Consider the following 15,462-nt stretch of genomic DNA (forward strand, 5'->3'; position numbering starts at 1 on the left):
AAATTCATTTTGAAAACAGATTTTGGAAATACTACTGCAGCAGAATGCTTCTCAGCTGCAGCTGTGCAAAAGGGGCTCAGAGCTCAGAATACTAGAGGCAGTCCCAGCTCACATGGATTAGTGGTTATAATGCAAATGATGTAGTAAAAGCTGCAAAGTAAATGCAGTCCATTATTTGCTTCTACCGTTTATAACAGTTGACGAAATAAAGGAGTTTGTTCCATCGATATCATGATCATATATGTATTGTGTATACATTTCAGTATAAAGACAGATAGCTAGATGTCAACGTATGTTGAAGGAATATGATAAAATACACAGCCAAAGGGTAATATGTATTTCTTATGCCTCATGACCACCACAATGGCATTCTACTTCTAATCCACTTCCACGGGGATGACTCTGAGCAACTTTAAACACCTACCACTTTTTATTATTAATCAGCTATAGAATTTTTTCCTCCCCTTTGCTCCCTTTCCTCCATCCTCACCCCAGTTCTACAACTCTGAGATCCAGAATGGGGAATATGTAGATCTGAGCAGTGACTACTGTACACACTGATATCTTGTGAACCATCTAGGCTAGACACTGGCCATACCAGATCACATCAGTGATCCCTTTAGTTCAATATCCTGCCTCTGACTGACCAGGAATAAGTTGCGTCAGAGGAAGGTGCAAGAAACAATGTAATGGAATAGCCTACCTACAGGTGAAGCTTCTTCATCCAGTTCTCATGAGCTAGTGGTTGGCTAATACCATTGGAAAGGGACGAGTCCCACCTCTTCAATGGGACACAGAGTCTCTAGCTCTGGAAGACCTACAGATAACAGACCTAAAATCATGACAGTATGTATGAAAATGCTATTGTGGATCACTTTTAGAGGCTTGTAAAATTTTTGTCAGTCATTCTTCTCTCCCTCTGAGGCCATCGCATTTGGCCAAGCCCAAATTAAATCAGTGGAAAGACACTCATTAACTGCAGTGGATTTTGTATCAGACCCTTGGTCCTATGATAACTGAACCACCTGGTTTTAGCAGCAGAAGGATGCAAAATTAAAAAGGACTAATACATCTTTTTTAAATTCTTTAAGTTTAAAACATTTCTGAAGTAGTTTAGCAAAATACATGGCATATATAGTGTAATAGTTTTATTAGCGGTCATTTGTGATAACCTAACTATGCATGAGTAATGTTGCAATCCCCATTTCATACCAAAAAACCTTCATATCACAATACACCATCATGTATTTATGTTACAGGCCACATATTTTGAGACAATATTTATCAGAGACATATGACAAATTGTATTTATAATGCATCTTTGGCTACCTATAACATACTAAACCAATGGAGGAGCTTCAAAGACTTGCCATTAAAAAACTAAACAGAACCATCCCTCCCCTCCAAAAAACCCACTCCTGTTAGAAAAGTTTACTTCTCTCCTCACAAATGTGCAATTCTCTTACAAATACATTCACAAAAAACGAACAAATAAATAAAAATAATAATAATTTAATGTTAGTTAAGGTTACTTCATCAATAAACAAAACCATACAATATTAGGCAATACAGTGTTAAGGATCAGAAAGTTGCAAAGTCAAGCACTCAAGTTAAAAACTCCATTCTGAACCTCAAGCTACCAATAAAATTCATAATGTGAAAATGCTGGAGGGCCCAAGAGATAATCTGATTATACAAACATGACAAGTGCCAACGAATATGAAATTGAAGCACTGAGTTAATAAGTTTTTCAATTAACTTCTTGCCTTTTTTTTTCATTTAAAGCTGTTGCTTTTATTATAAGTGGATTGCATTGCTTTATCAAGACAGCTGTGAAGCAAGTAGGCTCCAAAACCTATATTACATAGTAGGGATCAAGAGAGCTTCACTTACAATGTTTTGTGTTGGGGAAAAATAAATAAATAGGGGGCAAACACTTCAATGATCTGTTTGATACAGAGGAGCGAATAGAGGGATTTTGTGGTACACAGCAGCTGCACAAAGGAGCATTTAGATGAGGGGTTGTCGCTTGCATCCTGTATGTACATCTATTCGTGTGGACACACAGACACCAAACTATGCAACTCATTAGTTCTTCACTGTACAGGGCCATGTTGTCAGACCCCAAAGATATAGACTTGTATTCAACAGGTTTAAGACTCTTTTCAACAAGATCGTGTTCCTTCACCAAAGCTGCTGTGAGTATTTTTATTACTAGGATTTATCAACAGCTGAAGATGCCACTTGTCTCTTCTGTACAGAGTACTTGAATTCATCTCGGCCATGAAAGGACTTCAGATGGAACTACATCCATTGACAACCGATGGTATCAATATTTTTCCTCATGCAGTTTTAAGAAGACTTGGTCTCCATGTTTATGCTTGGGATGCCATAGGGCTTCATTCCCATAGTTAAAGAAGAAACCCTGAGACATCTTAGATTTGGTATCTCTCAGCATCACATCCTTACTAGGGCCCTGTGAGGATGAATATTTATCTGTGAGGCTGTCAGCATTGTTCTGATATGTTGACCCATAAGCAGTATCACCAGCCCCAATGTTCAAAAATCATGAGACTGACTTAAAAATTGTGAAATTAAAAAAAATATCAATAAATGTTGGTGTCACAGAGTACTCCACTCACTGCTAGGCTGGCACCTCTTCCAGGCCGCTCTTGGGATTAGCTAATGAGATCGACAAACCCTTTCTATGGTTGCACACCATCACTCCATCTCTCTCACTCTCTGGTCTGCAGCCCCTTTCGTGCTCCAGGAACCACAGCATCCTCTTTGTGGTGTTCCCCCATTCCAGGGTATAGTCTTTCAAAATCTCTGTCGCTCCCACAGTGACCCAGGCAGTTATTCAGTTCACTGCCCCGCCAGTGCCACTACCTCAGTGGTGGGTAGGGGAACCAGGCCCTGCCCTTTACACTCCAGATTCCAGTCCAGGAACCCTACAACATACAGCCAGGATCTGTTCGCTCCCCAACCATGCTGCTTACTCCCTAGGTCGCTTCCTAGCCCAGCACTCACTCCTCTCTGGGGTTTGCCAGCCTTTCTACTCCCTCCTTCCAGTGAGCAACCATAGGCTACTTGTTGCTGTAGCTCTCAAACACAGCTCCCTTCTCCCAGGGAGTGACTGCAGACTACCTCCCTAATTTTATAGAAGCCCTGCCTTTTCCTGCTTCCCCTAATAAAGAAAGACTTTCCTCTCAGCCTTCAGCCTAATAGATTAATTGGCCCATCTGGCCTCCATTAACCCCTTCAGGGTGAATGTAGGGTGGAAACCCTGTCACAGTTAGATTCTTGGCTTCTGAGCCTTTAGGGTGCCACCATAAGTATTAGAAACATACTTTAAAAAAAGCTGCTATTCTTATGCAGTCTACAAATACTAGGAGTTGAAGCTTTAAGAAAAACCCCAAGTATTGCAAGACTTGCAATAAACTCATGAGTTAGCAATGCTGCATAAGCAATTAAGCTGAGCCTACTCCAGTCACTCACATGGGGGTCATACTCAAATGGGCGTTATTCTATAGCTAGTAAGAGCTAGTGTAGGATTTTTTTTTTTGGTAGACTTCTCTTAGCACTTTGTACTGCTCTTTCTTTTAGTCTATTCTTTTGTAACTGGTAGAAACCAGAAGAAATATGCTTTAAATTATATAGTATCCCAAAAGCTTGGAATTCATAACTGGCAAACTGGTCCATTTCAGTGGGTATTTCTTCTAAATTGAGAAACCATGCCTTGTAATGTTTCTATGACCTGTGACAATTTTTCTGATTATCTGTGAGAGTTCTATTGTCATCCCACAGTTCCTGAAGGATGAAATATTGGAAAATATAAATGAAGGACATCAGGACCTCACAAAATTCTGGGAGTGAGCCTGAATGTGATTGTGATGAACTAGCATAGGGCGGGTCCTAAAGTGCCAGGTGAAAACATGCAAGTCCATGACACAACTCAACAAACCTCTCATACCAACAGCATTCACCGAGAGGCCTTAGAAAAGAATAGCACAAGATGTGTGTGAAGAAAAGGGACATATTTATCTAGTAGCCACTGGTTATTTTTCTAGACTTGAAGAAATTCTACACACTAGACTTCATATGACTGCACAGAAGCCACAGGCTGGATATGGGATCCCTGATAGGTACCTGTTTATTAACAGTACAGGTGACCTGTGGTCTGTATAGATGGCCCAGGTGTCTTTTTGTTCCCCATAGGCTCAGGTACAGATCCAGGTCCCATTTTTTCCCCATTATGACTTTTGGATAAAAGTCTACGGTTACCAGAATAACAATGTTTAAGTTTATATGATTAGCAAGATGCTTCCTTGATCTTTTTCCAATATAGTTACCGGAGGAAATTTTATAATTTGTTCTGAAGGAGAGTTTCATAAATCTTATCCATTTAATAAATTTCAGCTTGACATTTCACAGACCTGTTTGTAGGACATGGTTCAAAGTTCCACTTTTTTATTTGTTTATATAGCATGCAGACATAAAATAAGACCAGTCTCTTTCCCAAAGAATTTATAATCTAAGCACCTTATCTAAATCCTACTGTGGTCAATATAAAGGGACAATATAAAAACGAAGTGGTGGAATGAATCAACCATTACTATTTTATACTATTTACCCCTTTTAATCTTGTTATATTAATTCTGACTAGTTACCTGATTATTGTAATTTAACACTTGTCTTGCTGCCTCCATGCACTTTATCCTTATATTTCTCTTTCTCTTCTCCATGTTCAAGAAATAAAACAAACAGAAAATCAAGCCTGATTGTCATGCAGCTTCATGTAAAAACTTGCTATGAAATACTGTGACACTCTGTACCTCGGGGGAACACTCCCATGTTCATCCTTATAAAATGATTGTGTGGTATCCAATGCAAAGTTTGTCATGTTGGGTGTATTTGGAAGGCTCATGATGCACTGAGCTGTAGTAAGGTTATAGGTTGTAATTTCATGTATATAGTTATGAGGCTGAAAATGTGCCTTGTGGCTTAAAACAAGCTCAGGGAAAACACTCCAGGAACAGAGGGGTGTTCACACCACATCAGGGCATGTATGGGACAAACCCAGCCCAGCCTCACAGTAACAAAGGAAACTGGCCTCTCAGCAACAAAGGATCTGTTGGACTCTCGAGTGAGTCACCTCCCTTCCCTTGGTCAGTTTGGGATTATGATGAGGTAATGCTCACGTGACTCTGAAGGGCAGGAGGACAAAGCCAAGAGAAAAGAAAGGACATGATAAAAGGGAGAGATGTTTGTCATGCTCATCCTATCTCTTCCACCTCCATCTACAAATACCACCACCAAGCGACTGAAGCACTGATCAAAGAGAAGAGCCTGGCTGAAGGGCAACCAGCCAGCCTGTGGTGAGAAGCATCCAAGTTTGTAAGGGCACTGAAAGTGTTAAACTCAGCTTAGAATGTGTTTTGCTTTTATTTCATTTGACCAAATCTGACTTGTTGTGCTTTGATTTATAATCACTTGAAGTCTATCTTTTGTAGTTAATAAATTTGTTTGTTTATTCTACCTGAAGCAGTGCGTTTGGTTTGAAGCATGTTAGCGACTTCCCTTGGGATAACAAGCCTGGTACATATCAATTTCTTTGTTAAACTGATGAACTCATATAAGCTTGCAGCATCCAGCGGGCATAACTGGACACTGCAAGACGGAGGTTTCTGGGGTTGTGTCTGGGACCGGAGATATTGGCTAGTGTCATTCGGTTGCACATTCCAAGCAATGGCTGGCCAAAAGTGCTCACTCACGTAGCTGGGAGCAGCTTACATGCTAGAGGCTGTGTGTGAACAGAGCGGGAGTGGGGGGTTCTCACAGCAGAGCAGGGTAAGGCTGGCTCCCAGAGTTGAGGATTGGAGTGACATAGCAGATCACCGGTCCAGATAACACCAGGGGAACATCACAAATACACAAGGCACTTTTCTTGTGGTCCACAGTCCATACATAAATATTTAAATAATTTTTCCTTTGTCAATCTCATGGTCTTTCTAAAACTCACAAGAAAGTATGGGCTTCTTTGGGTGGCGAACTTTAACACCTGGCAATAATAGATAGATTTTCACAAACCTAGGTGGAACCTAGCAGCTACATCAGCGAACAAAAGGAGAATGTTGTTCTTTAAAAAAAATGCCTAGTTTTTTCCCCACTTCAGCTGGATATCATTGGATATACTGGCCATTAGCCCAATTGAACACAGGCACAGTTAGTAGTTCTCTCTTGCTTTCCTTCCTTCAGAAATGGTAAAGGACTAATATGATCATCTACTCCAATAGCAGAGCTGTAAAATGAATGCAGGTCTCCTGACTCCCAGTCAGGTTGCAGCTCCACTGGACCACACAGTCAAATGTTGTTCTTATCTTTCTCCCTTTCCAGTCACTCCACAGTTTATCGTGGAGCTGTAGGATTGTGACATTATCTCTCAGTCTTCTCTCCCCACTCTCTCATCTCCCAACCACCATCCCCACTGAGGAAACTAATTAATCACCTGGGGTTAAACCTTCTCTTCTGTCAGAAAAATAGAATGGGTGAGCAAAAAGTATTCCCCAAATCCACAGGTCTGAGCTAGCAGGCCTACTGCATAGCCTTGCAGTTAATGCACAGGACTGGAGCTCAGGAAATGTGTTCAGTTCACAGTCTTGCTCCTTATTTTCTGTGTGTCTTTAGGCAAATCATGGAATAAGAAACTTTGTGCTCTGTCTATAAAACACAGATAATGATGCTTCCCTCCATCACAAGGTGGTTTTAAAGATAAATTCATTAATGGTTGAACTGGTCAGATAAGATGGAGGCTACCTGTTCCCTGTGGGGGAAATATTATGCAGCAATGGAGAAGTAGGATGGGTAAGCTCCTTCAAAGCACACAGCCTACGGATCTGCAGGAAAATCTGCTTCCGTTCTGGCACATCATGGAGCTACTTGACCCTTTTCCATCAACAGCCCCTTTCAAAAACCATCCTGCCATTGACTCCGCTACTCCACATCCAGTTCCAGATACTGCAGATGACGCCAATCCTTCATAGTGTATTGTTCATATTTAGATGGACAAATTAATATATTTTTAAGACCAGAAAGGACCATTATGATCATCTGGTCTGACCTGCATAATGCAAGCAAAAGGACCTCAGCCAATAACTTCTTCATCAGGCTCACAGCTTCTTTTTGTTTTAATTATTGTTCCTTATTTCTAGAATTTATTTATTTGCCTATGTGCTCAAAATTAAAATAATGGGTGTTTTCCATCTGCAACAGATAAGTCTGCTTCTTTTAAAACCATGGGCTGTTCAAGAGAAATTAGTATTGAAAAGCTATTTTCTTCTCTAGGTTAAGACTGTACATAGGTAAATCTGTGAAAATATCCTTCATTAGAAAACGATCTTCAGGGACTGTAGATCACATTTTTATGCTATTTACACATACATGTAAAAGTATATATTTTAATATTCTTACCTTAGAAGCAATTATTTTGGCCAAATCCAGCAAACCTTACCTGTACTAAATTCCAGTTGATTTCAGAGGAGGTGTCAATTTGAAGGTATTACAGGATCAGACCTGTTCTCTCTTACAGTGATCCAACAATCCTGTAATATTAGACAGCACCGTAGTTGTCACAGTTCCCCCAAAACTCTGGATCTTCTGTAAAGCCCACTCTGTACAGAATTCATAGAAGATAATATAGTTCTGAATTCAACTTAATTGCATCTTTCTTTTTTGTACAAAATTGCAAGTTAGAAATCAATTTACCCTGAATTTGGCAGCCTGGCCCAGTAGATAGGGCGTGGCACCAGAAATTGAGAGACTTGGCTTTTCATTTTATTCCTGCCACAGACTAGCTTCGTGGCCATTTTGCTTCCTTCTGCCTCAGTATTCTTTAAAGTGAAAAGTAGGATGATACTTATTCTCAGTTGTATAGTATTTAGAAACTTAGAGGTGAAAAGTGCTTTGTAGGCATTAGCTATTTCAGTCCTGGTCCAAAATACCTTCTTGGTTGCTTCTTTCATTTTTACAAGATATTTTCTATTTCTAGTATTGTGCTATTCATCTCTAGCATTTGGTAATTTAACAACATAATTCATCAAGGATCAAAAGCAAAGCATGATTCATTTCTTATATTCTTCTTCTTAAGGCCTAATCAATTCACACTTAAGTCAATGAAAGCCTCTCCTCTGACTTCAATGGGTGCTGGATTATGCTATTGTTATTACTTATAGTCAGAAAAATCAGACCCTCTCTCTTTCTGTTATTACAGTTCCAAAATGGGTAATATCTTTTTCAAACCATAATTTAAATTTACTATATATATAAAAATGATGCACTGAAATCCAATAATTGTTTAGGCCCTGTACCTACTTTAAGAATGAATCCTACCTAGGGATACTTTTTAATCACTGTAAATACTGTCTTGGCTGGCATAACAGGAAGAATATTCAGTCTTACAAGCAAAAACCTATAGAACTTCCTATCCATGCCAATAAATTGTTCAGACATGAAGAAAAGTAATTTAACTGGGATAAACCATCTTGTTTCTTTTCTACTCGCAAAATTGATGCTCATAATTTTTTATGATTATGCAGCATAAGAGGCCTATCAAGCAGCAGGGCCCAGATCCTCAAAGGTATTCAGATAGTTAGGCACAGGGACGTTAAGTGTCTAAGTACCTTTGAAGATCTCCATAGCCTTTTGACCTATTGTCTGTGCGTCAATCCATCTAAATTAATAATTTCCAATGTGTAATCCACACAGGCCACGTATATTGGCTTTGCCGTTTTCCAAACAATTCACAAGGAATCTCAATCTGCTGCAGGAGCTTAAAAAATAAAGTACCCCAAGGAGCTGTCAAGCTGCCCTTGGGTAGACGACTTTCCCATGCTGTACTATTCCCTTTTCTTAGTCAATCCATCTTCCCCTCTTGGGTCTCTGCAGCCCACAAGATTGAATCTATCCTTACAGTTAGGCGAACCCTCTGCATTTTGTTATCACATGGAGAGACCGACAGACTTATCTCTTCTAAACATTGTAGTATTTTGCACCAGGGACAAGAATGGCCCTACATGAAGGATTGGAGAGGTAAAATGCACCCTAGGAGTTATGTGCTTCCATGGACAAGGAGCTTGAGACACTACTAGGCTGCTGCACTTGTACTCTCAGGGTCAGCTCCTCAGCTGCCAGCTCTCAGTGCAGTTCAGCCTTTTGCCACCTCTTGAGTGTACTTTCATCATTACAGCTGATTCGCCCTCCTCCCCCCCCCCGCACCACAAAACAAAGGGGTGGTCCAGAAGAGGGAGGAGTGGCAACAGCTACTGACTGGTGGAGGAAGAGATACCCTGTGCTCAGGTAGGACCAAGTAAACCTAGACCAGTCCTGGCAGATGTTTGTCCAACCTGTTCTTAAAAACCTCCAATGACAGGGATTCCCCTACCTCCATTGGTAACCTATTCCAGAGCTCAACTACCCCTATAGTTAGAAAGTTTTTCCTAATATCTAACCTAAATCTTCCTTGCTGCAGGTTCAGCCTGTTAGTTCTTGTCCTACCTTCAGTGGACATGGAGAACAATTGATCACCATCCTCTTTATAACAGTCCTAATCATATTTGAAGACTGTTATCATGTTCTCCCCTCAGTCTTCTTTTCCCAAGACTAAACATGTTGCGTGTTTTAAACATTTCCTCACAGGTTTTCTAAACCTTTTGTCATTTTTATTGCTCTTCTCTGGGCTCTCTCCAGTTTGTCCACATCTTTCCTAAAGTGTAGCATCCAGACCTGGATACAGTACAGTAAGTCCTCACTTAACGTTGTAGTTATGTTCCTGAAAAATGCGACTTTAAGTGAAGCGATGTTAAGCGAATCCAATTTCCCCATAAGAATGAATGTAAATGAGGGGGTTAGGTTCCAGGGAATTTTTTTGTTTGCCATACAGTACAGTACTGTAGCTGGGAGGTGCCCCTGCCTTACCCGACACTGGCACAGCCCACTGGCACTGGAGCCAATGAGGCAGGCAAGGAGGCTGAAGGTGCTGTAGGCTAGGAGAAGCATGTTGCACAGCAGCAGCGGCAGCTTCCCCTACTCTGCAAGCACCAGGGGTGGGGCGGCTCCACCCTTGGCCTACCCACACCATCCCTTCCCCCAAGTCCTCACCCTTAACCCGCCTCTTCTCCCCCCCCCTCCTCCTTTACTCCACACGCCACGTCCTTGCTCCTCCCCTCTTCCTCCCCTGCCTCCTGCCTGCGGCAATCAGCTGGACCTTAGAATAAGTGTATATTTTCTTGATGTATAATGTAATAAATCCTCCCCTTTCATACTGCCTACTATATAGATAGATAAATATACATATACACACACTGTGCACATAACAGCCATTAATGTCCTGTATATTATATCTAATACCTATGTATTGGCTGACAAAGAGATCAGATCCACTGCAAGCAGGATCTATGAAGTACTTTTAAAGGACATGGTTCTACTTGGTCCGCCTCCATGCTAAAAATGCAGCTTTTACACTGTTTAAATTCCCACTATACCAACAGAGCAGTTCAGGATTTGGGAGCTCAATCCTGCTGTTCTGACACCTGCAAAGAATCCCGGTGATTTGGCTCTTTTTCCCTATGCAGCAAATAAGAGTGAAGGAGCCACTACTACTACTGTCTAGAAGAGCAAAGACTGGTGTTAATTTCTTCTTTCATTCATCTGGAATACTGAATACATTTATTTAATATGATATATTACATCATGTGTGAGTTATCTGGAAAAAAATTCAGCACTAATATAAATAGAGGCAACTTCACTGATTTCCGTGGAGATGCACCCTCTTAAACCAGGACTGAATTTGGCCCAGTGTATCAAATTAAGGTCATGGGATGTGTCTGAAAAGAAAGCCCAGACTGCTAGCTACAATGCAATATACTCTCTCTCTGCTATTATTTTCCATATTTGTTAAGTGGTTTAAATGGTTTCAATTCTGTCAGATTATGCAATCAGCTATAATTTACAAGAATTCTTCGTAATATCAAAATAGTATCTGAGCTATGAAAAAGTCAGGATTGTAGTCTGCTCTTTGGTCTATGATTCATATTCAAGCAAAATAATTCCCATGTACTGTATATTATGATATATCATGGCAATATACAATTTTGAAACATTATAATCATTTTATAGCATACTGTCTATGAGATTTTTGTTCACAAGAAACCTAGCAAGATGTCATAGATTTTGGGCTGAACTGTTAATCTGTCTGCTCACAAACTGTTTGGAAACCAATGCAATACCTAGGTACAGTGTGGTGGGTTGTGTATTGATGTTTTTCCTCAATTTTGAGTATCCTTTCTTTTCTAGTTCATTTACCTGCAACTTTTCCTTTCCTTAAAATGAAGAAGGGAATATGAACAATTATTGGGACCCTCAATTCCCTACTCGATACCCTAGCTACATGCCCACATAGAGTCTGGCCCAAAGATCAATAAAAATCAATGAAAAGATTCCCATTGATTTCAATGGCCTTTGCGTCAAACCCACAGCTCTGTCAATGAGATTTACATTTTCATATCAACAAACTCATTAATGTTTAGCCTAAAATAAAATTTGGAAGGAAGAATCCCACACATTTAGCTTTTAGAAGGCCTAAGAAAAATATGGGTTATCAACTTTGAAAAGCTCAACTGTGGTTCCTTCTGTTCCCAGTTTTGTTTGGCTCCATGAAGCCTCTTGTGTAGGAAAACAAACACCAGTTTGCCAGAGCCAAAACTACAGAAATCTGACTTCTGTCAATCATCCCAAGGTCTTCATATTCAATTGAAGAGTTGATATTTTTTAGTAAACTTTCAAATCTCCTCTTCTTTCTAACAGAAAAAAAAATATTGTGAAGAACTGTATTTAATTCATATTGTTTGAGAGAGAGAATGCTATCAACTCCAGCTCAGTCAGAAACAATATATTCATTTTACTGCACTTGTGACTTAAATCAAATTCAAACTGGAGTCTCCAGGTATACTGAGCATGTTTTCCTTAATAATCTAATATAAAACTAATTCTCAGTGGAGATTAGAAAACCTGTATAAAAGTTAGACTGAAGAAAGCTCTCTTCTTATCTGGATTATGTAAAAGCTTTTTTAAAGGAAACACTGTGTGGCCATTTCTATTCACTCAGAGGGGAAAAGTGGTAGAAAGGAAAGAGAGGAGGGGAAAGCCACATCAAAAGTATCAGTAACAGCAGGAAAACTGAGATAGAAAAATAAATGAATGTTTGCAAGCAGTTTCAAAACTAATTGCTTTGATCTTTTCAAGAGTCCATGTTGTAGACTGAAAAGCTTTAAGTCAGCACATAATCCATTGCATGTATTTTGCAGCTGTAATACATAAACGTATTTGGGCACTAGGAAGAGAATAGCAAGGAATTATGAGTTTTAAAGGTTTGCTATTCAAACTTCAAAATTTGCAGTTTATGGTGCTCCACAAAGAATGCAGTTCCAGACTCTGAGCTGTTTTGTGGAGTTGGCCTTTTGGGATAGGCAGACCCAGCAGCAGTTTCTCAGCCCCCAATCTCAGTGACATCAGAGCCTATGCCCTGTAACTAACCAATAGACGCTCTAGCTTCTTGCAACTGACCTCTGCTTGCTGGACAGTGGCAGCAGAAAATCCTTAATACCCTGGCAGCTGTGGGAGCTTATGTAGAGGGAGTGGTCTGATTTGTGGGAGTTGCAAGGGTGCTGAGATGTGACAGAGTGCTGAGATGTGACAGGTGGGTCATCAGAAGGAGAGGCTGGGGAGGTAAGGAACTAATTAGCACTCAGCTGACTAACCTGATAAAAGCTGGGAAGGAAGTGTTATAAGGGGCACATGATCATAGAATCATAGGGTTGGAAGAGATCTCAGGCTGTCATCTAGTCTAATAGTCTCCAACCCTTTTATACCCAAAATCACTTTTTGAATTTGAGGGCAACACAGGATCTACCCTGCCCCTTCCCCAAAGCCCCACTGTGGCTGAGGGATTTGCAGTGTGGGAGGGGACTCTAGGCTGAACCTGGGGCAGGGGGTTGGGATGCAGGAGGGGATGAGAGGTGCAAGCTCTGGGAGGGAGTTTGGGTGCAGGAGGGGGCCCTGGGCTGGGGCAGGAGGTTGGGATACAGGGTGCTGGCTCTCGGAGGGGGTCAGGGCTGGGGCTTGGGTTGCAGGAGAGGCAGCACTTACCTCCAGTGGCTCCCGGTTGGCGGTGCAATAGGGCTGCCACTAAAGCGGTCTCCCTGCCTACTCCAGCCCCATGCTGCTCCCAGAAGGAGCCAATGGGCCCCTGAGGAGAGGGGTGGGGGGCATGTGACTCCAGGCACTGCCCCTCTCTGCAAGCACCGCCCCTGCAGCTCCCATTGGCCACAGCTCCCTGTTCCCAGCCAATGGGAGCTGTGGGGGCAGGGCTTGCAGGCAGGAGCAGCATGCAGAGAGAGACCCCTACCCACCCAGAGCTATGGGGCCGTGCTGGCTGCTTGCAGGAGCAGTGTGGAGCTCGAGCAGGCAGGGAGCCTGCCTTAGTGGCAGCCCCATTACACAACCAGAGATCACGATTGACTGGGAGATCCTCTAGGATCACTGATCTATCTAATCCCCTGCTCAAAGCAGGACCAACACCAACTAAATCATCCCAGACAAGGCTTTGTCAAGCCTGACCTTAAAAACCTCCAATGATTGAGATTCCACCACCTCACTAGGTATCCCATTCTAGTGCTTCACCACCGTTCTAGAGAAATAGTTTTTCCTAATATCCAACCTAGACCACCCCCACTGCAACTTGAGACTATTGCTCCTTGTTCTGTCATCTGCCACCACTGAGAACAGCTGAGCTCCATTCTCTTTGGAACCCCCCTTCAGGTAGTTGAAGGCTGCTATCAAATGCCCCCTTACTCTTCTCTTCTGCAGACTAAATAAGCCCAGTTCCCTCAGCCTCTCCTCATAAGTCATGTGCCCCAGCACCCTAATAATTTTTGCTGCCCTCTGCTAGACTCTCTCCAATTTGTCCACATCCTTTCCATAAGTGTGGGGCCCAAAACTGGATGCAATACTCCAGATGTGGCCTCACCAGTGCCAAACAGAGGGTAATAATCACTTCCCCCGATCTGCTGGCAATGCTGCTACTAATACAGCCCAATATGCTGTTAGCCTTCTTGGCAACAAGGGCACACTGTTGACTCGTATCCAGCTTCTAATCCACTGTAATCCCCAGATCCTTTTCTGGGGAACTGCCACTTAGCCAGTCGGTCCCCAGTCTGTGGCTGTGCATGGGATTCTTCAATCCTAAATTCAGGATTCTGCACTTGTCCTTGTTGAACCTCATCAGATTTCTTTTGGCCAGATCCTCCAATTTGTCTAGGTCACTCTAGACCCTATCCCTACTCTCCAATGTATCTACCTCTTCCCCCCAGCTTAGTGTCATCTGCAAACTTGCTGAGGGTGCAATCCATCCCATCATCCAGCTCATTAATGAAGATCTGGGGCACTCCTCTTGATACTGGCTGCCAACTAGACATCAAGCCATTGATCATTATCCATTGAGCCCAACAATCTAGCCAGCTTTTTATCCACTTTATAGTCCATTCATCCAATCCATACTTTTTTTAACTTGCTGGCAAGAATACTGTGGGAGACTATATCAAAAGCTTTGCTAAAGTCAAAATATATTGTGTCCACTGCTTTCCCCATAACAACAACTTGCTGCTGCTGAGCTAAGAATGAAAGAGCTCCCTAGAGAGGGAGATCTCTCTTCCTCCTGGGGTCTTAGAAAATACCGGCTGAAAGATGTAGGGATATAAAACTGTGATAGTGCACAGTATGCTAGGCTGCTTCCTGCCTAGCATACTTGGCTGTGTGAATTGCTTTCTGTGGAGCTTAACTCAGGCTATGTGGATTGAAGTGTTGTTCCTGTGACCTTTCTAGGTGCCACAAAGGTCAGCACTGTAATATCTACATCTCTTTCAAAGAGCTGATTAAGTGCTAATCAAGTGATGAAGAAGGTAAGGTGCTGGAGTGGAACTCAGGATATATGGGTTCAGTTCTTGGCTCTGCAATAGACTTCTTGTGCAAGTCACTTAATTCCTCCGTCCCTCAATTCCGCATCTGTAGAGCGAGGAGGAGAATACTTCTTTATCTTACAGAGCTGTTCTGAGGGGATAAATATTTAATACCTGGAAGGTGCTCAAATAATGGTAAGGGCCATGTAAGTATCCAGCTAGATAGTTAACAGGTGGCATAATGTAAAAGCTCCCTGGTTATGAATCAACTCTTAATACACAGTAGATGGTCTAATTTTCCAAGTTACATGCCCTAGATGTGTTTAAATAACTTGTTAAATAACTTGCCTTTGAAAACAATCAATAAAAGCCTGGAAGCTTAAGCATTTACTTTCAGCAAATAGTTGGCATGTAGTATTTTGTCAATCACAGTCATAATACCTTTATAAGGTAT

At 41.6% G+C, this 15,462-nt stretch overlaps 1 long non-coding RNA gene across 1 annotated transcript; it reads right to left on the reverse strand.

Annotated features, from left to right (window-relative positions):
- Window positions 1-1,166: 1,166 nt before the first annotated feature.
- Window positions 1,167-12,676, reverse strand: LOC123371886. Its single transcript, XR_006579992.1, has 4 exons — window positions 12,619-12,676; window positions 7,511-7,670; window positions 4,671-4,739; window positions 1,167-2,476 (listed from the first exon to the last, which is right to left on the reverse strand). It is a non-coding gene; the product is annotated as an uncharacterized LOC123371886 (long non-coding RNA).
- Window positions 12,677-15,462: the final 2,786 nt, after the last annotated feature.

Source organism: Mauremys mutica, chromosome 5 (genome assembly GCF_020497125.1).
Source record: "Mauremys mutica isolate MM-2020 ecotype Southern chromosome 5, ASM2049712v1, whole genome shotgun sequence".
Classification (NCBI taxonomy): domain Eukaryota; kingdom Metazoa; phylum Chordata; order Testudines; family Geoemydidae; genus Mauremys; species Mauremys mutica.